Here is an 8,185-nt window from a genome sequence, read left to right as displayed (position 1 = left end):
ATGAAATTAAAAGACGCTCTCTCCTTGGAAGGAAAGTTATGACCAACCTAGATAGCATATTCAAAAGCAGAGACATTACTTTGCCAACAAAGGTTCGTCTAGTCAAGGCTATGGTTTTTCCTGTGGTCATGTATGGATGTGAGAGTTGGACTGTGAAGAAGGCTGAGCGCCGAAGAATTGATACTTTTGAACTGTGGTGTTGGAGAAGACTCTCGAGAGTCCCTTGGACTGCAAGGAGATCCAACCAGTCCATTCTGAAGGAGATCAGCCCTGGGATTTCTTTGGAAGGAATGATGCTGAAGCTGAAACTCCAGTACTTTGGCCACCTCATGCGAAGAGTTGACTCATTGGAAAAGACTCTGATGCTGGGAGGGATTGGGGGCAGGAGGAGAAGGGGACGACAGAGGATGAGATGGCTGGATGGCATCACTGACTCGATGGACATGAGTCTGGGTGAACTCCGGGAGTTTGTGATGGACAGGGAGGCCTGGCGTGCTGCGATTCATGGGGTTGCAAAGAGTCAGACACGACTGAGTGACTGATCTGATCTGATCTGATCTGATATGTCTTCTTTGGAGAAATGTTTGTTTAGGTTCTGTCCACTTTTTTATTAGGTTGCTTGTTTTTCAGGTATTGAGCCAGATAAGCTGCTTACATATTTTGAAGATTAATCCTTTATCAATTGTTTGAGCTGCTATTATTTTATCCCTTTCTGATGGTTGTCTTTCCATTTTGTTTATAGTTTCCTTTGCTGTGCAAAAGCTTTTAAGTTTAATTAAGTTCCATTTGTTTATTTTTATTTTTATTTCCTTACTCTTGGAGGTGGGTCATGGAGAATCTTGCTGTGATTTATGTCAAAGTGTGTTTTGTCTATGTTTTCCTCTAAGAGTTTTATAATTCCTGGTCTTACATTTAGGTCTTTAATTCATTTTGAATGGTATTAGGAAGTGTTCTAATTTCATTCTTTTACATGCAGCTGTCTGCTTTTCCCACCACCATTTATTGAAGTGACTATCTTTTCTATGTTGTGTATTCTTTCCTCCATTGTCAAAGATAAGGTGCCCATAGGTGTGTGGGATTATCACTAGGCTTTCTATTTTGTTCCATTGGTCTATATTTCTGTCTTTGTGCCAGTACCATACTGTCTTGATGACTGTAGCTTTGTAGTATAGTCTGAAGTCAGGCAGGTTGATTCCTCCATCTCCATTCTTCTTTCTCAAGATTGCTTTGGCTATTCGGGGTTTTTTGTGTTTCCATACAAACTGTGATTTTTTTTTTTTCTAGTACTTTGAAAAATACCATTGGTAGTTTGATAGGAATTGCATTCATTCTGTTGCTTTGGGTACAATGGTTGTTTTTACAATACTGATTCTTCCAATCCAAGATCATGGTATATCTCTCCATCTGTTTACATCTTCTTTGATTTCTTTTCCAATATTTTGCTATTATAGATGATATTGCAATAAATACTATAAATCCTTTAGCATTGCTTATTTTTAAATCCCACAAATTCTAGGAAATTTCCTTCTACGTAAATCTTTGGCTTTTTTAAAGAGGTAAGAGTAATTGCTGATTCTTTTCATGAATATTTTGGATTATTATATTTGCATATATATTTTTAGGTATCTTGCATTTTTTGTCTTTCCTCCACAAGTGTCTTGAGTTCATAAATAACATCTGGTAATGTTATTTGTTTTATTTATATTGTATGTATTAGGTGTGAGACTGTGTGACTTGTGTATTCTGATCTTTCTTTTTCATAAGCTTTTTTTCTACTATTCATACTTATGAATCAATATGTGTGTTGGTGTACATGTTCCTTTGCTTGTTAATTTAGAGAATATGAAGTGCCTACTATGTGTGGGTCTGTGTATGATTTAAAACTAAAAAAAGCCCTCCATGGAGCTTATGCTTTACCTGTGATTAGCCTTGTGACTTGAAGTAAGCGAACTTACTTTTTGAATCTCAGTATTTTTATCTGAAAAATGGGAGCTATAATCCTATTTTGATTGGTTAGTGATATTCCTTAAAGAACCCATTGCAGCAATGAATGTGAAATAACTTGCTAAAATATTGAGCTATAAAATATATAGAATAGTTATTGTTATTTTAGTACTATAAGTTCTCAAATGTTTGCAATTATCTTCCCCAACAGACTTAGCTGTTTGAGAAACATTGGTACAGTTATTGTTTGTTTTATATTTCCTCAAAGCAGCTGGTATAGAGGGAATAGACACTGAATTTATGAAACATTTTATTTTACTGAGTCACTGGATTTTATACCAGGGACCTCAAACTCTAATTCCTACAGGGGCTACATGAAGGACATAAAGTGGATCGTGGTAGGAAGTGCTGAGAAATATGGCCAAGCAGGAGAGTGAATTTTAGACCTAAAGAGTTCAAATTCGAGTTTAAAAACAGTAGTGTGTGAAGTATACAGTTGAAGGCCACATTTAGCAGTCTTTATGCCTGTTTGTGAGCTGTGGTCTATATAAATGCTACATTAGGGAGAAAAAGCATATTTCTTTCCTCATTCATGTCCTGGATGGCCATAAAGATGTGGGATATTGACAAACACAGCCAAATCATTATAATAATTATTAGTAAGCCTGAAAATAACAGTAAAAATGTTTGTGATGTATACATGTGGGATTTTAGTAAAAGATACAGTAAGCTACAGCCTTAGAGTTTTATGCTATGGTAGACATGCTTTCTGTTACTTTCTGTACTACATTATATATTCCCTGTGCCTGAGGACTCATGGGCCAGATATTACTGTGCTTCTTCTCATGACATATTTTGCTTTTAACTTGTAGATACTATGTATCACACCATTGATTACATTTCTTTTTTTGCATGTTTCCTGGAATGTTCAGAGCCAAATTTGTCACTGAATTCTAGAAAAGCATACCAGATCTCCTGTCAAATATTGGATTCTAATTTTGTTTTTAGCTTTATCAACTCCTTCTCTGCCCTTTCTCCTGACTTATTCTGCCTTATTCTATTTTGCTGAAGTGAAAATGTTAGTCACTCAGTCATGTCTGACTCCTTGCCTCCTCATGAACTGTAGCCCATCAGGCTTCTCTGTTCATGCAGTTCTCCAGGCAAGAAAACTGCAGTGGATTGCCATGCTTTTCTCCTGGGTATCTTCTCGACCCAGGGATTGAACCCAAATCTCCCACATTGCAGGCAGATTCCTTACCATCTGAGCCACCATTTTGCTAAGGTGAGATGTAAATGACAGAACTCCCAAAGTATGTACATTTGGAGATAAGAGACTAATAGCTCCCATGTTGTTATTTACAAAGAAATCATGCATACAGCTGGTGGAACATTACTTTTTTTTTTTTGGAACATTACTTTTTATAAACAGACTTAACAATGAAAAATTGTGTTTTTCTGTACTTTGCTATCTGTTTGCTGCTGCTGCTGCTAAGTCACTTCAGTCGTGTCCGACTCTGTGTGACCCCATAGATGCCAGCCCACCAGGCTCCCCTGTCCCTGGGATTCTCCAGGCAAGAACACTGGAGTAGTTTGCCATTTCCTTCTCCAATGCTTATCTGTTTAGGGTTTCTCAATTTTCTCTACATTTTTGAAAGAAAAAAAAATAGTTCTTTTACAGGATTGGGATGGTCCTTATTGTTATTCCTCAACTATTTCTTGTTCTTTGCCTTCAGAGACATGTTAGGATTGTATGTCTTGGTCTCTTTTTGGTAGCATCATATTTTTAGCTCTACTCAGTAAGCTGTGAATAGAAGTGATTGAAGCATGTCATCTCTGGTCCAGAGCATTGAGTTGAATTCATGAGACTCTTGAGCACATCCTTTCTCTTAAGTATGTTGACTGGCAATGTTTGAGGTGATGGCTGATCTATCTGCCAGGGTCCCTTGAATGGTGAGCAGTATTAAGTTGGATTTAGTCACTGAGAGTTGGGGAGTGATTTAGGACCAAAACATGACCTAGAAACTATCTTGAAAGATTCAAAGACGATACATAGCAAAGTGAAGAGGACCACGGATTGCTTATCAATTATGCTTACTCTTTGCTGGGTAATGAAGATATAACCAAGGATCCAAGAGTAGGTCACATAAGAAGAGATTTCTGAATTTGCCATGGAATTCAAAGAATCAGATCATTCAGGATAAGAAATATTATCTTTCAGAAGGAAAAATCTCTATTTTCACCTGAACATTTTCACAGCCTAGCTTTGCTTATATTAAAATCAAAAACAAAAACCACTCCCTGTGACAACCTGAGTATCTGGATAATATGTTTATACACTTTTCATCAGTCCTGTGTTTGTGATGCTTCCTACAACTAGAGGTGAATGAGAGTCTAGAAGGAAATAATGAATGGATTTAGCCCTCATTTGCCTTGACTCTACAGGCAATTTTTACATTTTCAGAGACTCAGGGGTGTTATTTGGAGAAATTACTCAGGAATGAAGACATCCCACCAGGCAAAAGAGGATTTTATGTTTTTGAGACACCTCATTCTTCAATTTTCAGTTTGCAAGTGGAATTGGGAGTGGCAAAGGGAGTTAAAATGTATAGGAGATACTGTTACTAAAACCAGCAAGCACCCCCCACCCTTCCCTAAGCTCAGCAGTGAGTGAGCTCTTAAAGGAGCCAGATTGCCCGTGTGTCTTTGTTGTTGTTGCTAGGAAGATATTTTGGAGAAAAGCATCAAAGAGGAGGTGTATCTTTCTCCAAAAGAATGGCTTTCATCAGGTACCTCTGTTTTTTCTGGGGCACAGCCCTGGAGTGCTGTTTTCAAAAATGTAATATTGGAAACAGGATTCTCTTTGGATTTTAGGAAAAAAAGTGCTTGTATGTATTAAAAATGATGATATGAACAAATAAACTGAGACCACGGATAGAGAATGTATGGATGGAGACACAAGAGAGCTAGGACTTCAGAGCCAAAACATGCTCATACCTCATTAATAATCTTTAGACACTCTGACTTTTTTTTCCCCAGTCTCATTGAGAAATAATTGACATATTATTGACATGTCATAAAGAGTACAACAGGCTGTCACCCTGTTTGTTTAACCTATATGCTGAGCACATATCATGAGAAATGCTGAGCTGGACGAGTTACAAGATGGAATCAAGATAGGAAGAAGAGACATCAACAAACTCAGATATGCGGATGATACCACTCTAATGGCAGAAAGTGAAGAGGAACTAAAGAGCCTCTTGATGAGGGTGGAGGAAAGTAAAAGAACTGGCTTAATACTAAATATTGAAAAAACTAAGAGCACAGCATCTGGCCCCATTACCGCATGGCAAATAGAAAAGGAAATGGTGGAAATAGTGACTGATTTCCTCATTTTGGGCTCCAAAATCACTGTGGATATGACTGCAGCCATGAAAACAAAAGACAATTGCTTCATGGCAGGAAAGTGATGGCAACCTAGACAGTGTTGAAAAGCAGAGGCATTAGTCTGCCCAAAAAGGTCTGTATAGTCAAGGGTATGGTCTTCCCAGTGGTCACATATGGTTGTGAGAGCTGGACCATAAAGAAGACAGAATGCCAAAGAATTGATGCCTTCCAACTGTGGTGCTGGAGTAGACTCCCGAAAGTCCCTTGGACAGCAAGGAGATCAAACCAGTCAATCTGAAGGGAGATCAACCCTGAATATTCACCAGAATGACTGATGTTGAAGCTGAAGCCCCAGTATTTTGGTCATTTGATGTGCACAGATGACTCAGTCGTAATGAACCTGAACTTGGACGAACTCCAGAAGATGGTGAGGGATAGGGAAGCCTGTGTGCTGCAGCCCATGGGGTCGCAAACAGTCGGACATGACTGCGCAACTGAACAACAACAATTGACATATATCACTGTATAAGTTAAAGGTACAGAGCGTGATAGCTTGATTTACATATACTGTGAAATGATTGCCACAATAAATTTAGTTAACATCCATCCTTTCATATAGATACACTAAAAGAAAGAAAACTTATCATGAGAGAACTCTTAGGGTCTCCTCTATTAACAACCTAAAAATATGGAAGACCATATGCACTTCTGTGTCATATTTGTGCAGGGGCCATGCTAATCTTCTCTGCAATTTTCATGTATATATTACCAAAGGAAGCACCACCCTGACATGCTGACAGGTCTTTATTGTGGACTAAAAGAGAAGAAAGATAGGAGATCAAATGGAATAGATATATATATATTTTTACTCTTTACTAAGAAGTCTTCATTCCTAATGTTGAAATTGATATCTGTATTTCTACTTGCAGTTTTAGAACATTTAACATTTCGTACAAAATCCAGAACTTTCTTTATCATGGTTTGCAAAAGAAATTAATTCATGTTTTCCATTTTTTGACACTAAATGATGTTCGCTCATGATCTCTCCCTCAGTATCCAGGGGCAGCTTTTCGACACATCAAACCAGGAGAAGCTCAATATCCCACCATGATTTACAGAGGCCTGATTATCTGTCCTTGTCTTCATCCCAGCTTCATCTGGTACCTTGGTCTCTCTTGTTCACAATTCTTTGGCCACTCTGATATACTTGTACTCCTCGGAGTACTTCTCACCAGCAATTTCTCACCTTCAGTTCAGTTCAGTTTAGTTGCTCAGTCATTTCTCACCTTAGGTCATTTGTATAAGCTTTGCTTTATTCTTGGAGTGCTTTTAATCACTTTTCATGCTTAATTCAGATTCATTTTTTAGGTAATACTCCTATTTTTCTTTATCACAGTATCAGTACTTGAATTGCTATGTGTCTACTGTCTATTACTCCCACTAGAATTAATGCTTCATGAGGGCAGAGGTTTAATTATTGCTAGTTGCCCTATCCTTAATGCTTCATACAATTCCGTGGCTCAATACTAAATATCATTTGAACAAATAACTACATGAATAGATGTATAACTGTGCCATTTCAGTACTAAAATGTTCAAAAACTGTCTATTCTTAGACTATAATATAGTTGGTTTTTTCTAAATTTCTTTTTCCATTTTTGGCCAGATAAACACTTAGAAATAAAGTAATATTTTCTTCACTTTTTTATTCTACAGAAAAATGATAAAGTAATTTTATATTCAGATTGACAGCAAAAATTAATAGGAATTTTAATAAAAGTATATTGTTAAAACCCCACAACTTTTGAAATATAAAGCATGCTGGGCTACATGGTATTTCACTGTGATCCATAGGAGTTTAACAGTATTAAACTACCTGCAGGCATACTCCCTATTATTCTGTGAATGTAATAGAAGCATACTGAGAATTACAAGTTAAAGTTAAATGTTCTACAGAGCTCAGACAAAACCTATTCTCTAGTTCAGGAAAATTAGAATTAAATTTTGATCCTGATATATGCATCAGATATGAGCAAAATTATATTAGCTATTTAAAAAATAATGGGGTTATGTGTAATGGGATAAATAACATTTGAATTATATAAATGAATGTTGAGGTTATAATGTTCCATTTGATAACCATAGAGAATAGTGAGAACTTTACGTAGAAATTCAGCTGCTAACAGATTTAAAGCTCGTGCTTATAAATTTGCAGGTTCTAATGGCATAGATTTTAAGTCTATATTTCACTAGATATCACACCATCCAGTTTTAACATTCCCTATATTTCTTTTAATAGACTTTTAAAATATGTGTGAATACATGTTATAGACATCATCTAAATATAACCTTTAACTGTCAATCCTAAGCAAATTGTTGCATAAGATGACATCTTTTAAAAACTCAGTTTACCTTGTTGCAAACCTATTTGCACATCAAAACACCATGGTATATGGGCTTAAGAAAGTCAGTAAGCTATTTATTTTTATAAAAATATAAGCATTATTTATCATTTTAATCATTAATGCATCTAGAGGGGTTTCAAATGATAGCATAAATGAGTAATATATTAACTAAATGTAAATATATTAATTCAGACTATATGTATGTGTACATATATGTGAAAATTCTTAATATCTTTGGCTATATATCACCTTTTAAAAGTTATGATTTTGCCATATATACAATTTTATTTTTCCCCTAATTTTTAAAACATTTTTACTGAATGAAAAATTCTTTAAATTACATAATGGTTTACCATTTTCAAAAATTTTACACACAATTTCATGTATTCTCAAAATAACCCTTCTTTTAAATCGCCTACCCATATATTGCCCTTCTCCCCTTCCCTCCACCTG

At 36.2% G+C, this 8,185-nt stretch overlaps 1 pseudogene; it reads right to left on the bottom strand.

The window, feature by feature from the left end:
* Positions 1-6,010: 6,010 nt before the first annotated feature.
* On the bottom strand, positions 6,011-6,107 carry LOC129648059 (uncharacterized; annotated as a pseudogene).
* Positions 6,108-8,185: the final 2,078 nt, after the last annotated feature.

Source organism: Bubalus kerabau, chromosome 3 (genome assembly GCF_029407905.1).
Source record: "Bubalus kerabau isolate K-KA32 ecotype Philippines breed swamp buffalo chromosome 3, PCC_UOA_SB_1v2, whole genome shotgun sequence".
In the NCBI taxonomy this organism is placed as follows: Eukaryota; Metazoa; Chordata; class Mammalia; order Artiodactyla; family Bovidae; genus Bubalus; species Bubalus kerabau.
This window is presented reverse-complemented; position numbering and strand designations above follow the sequence as displayed.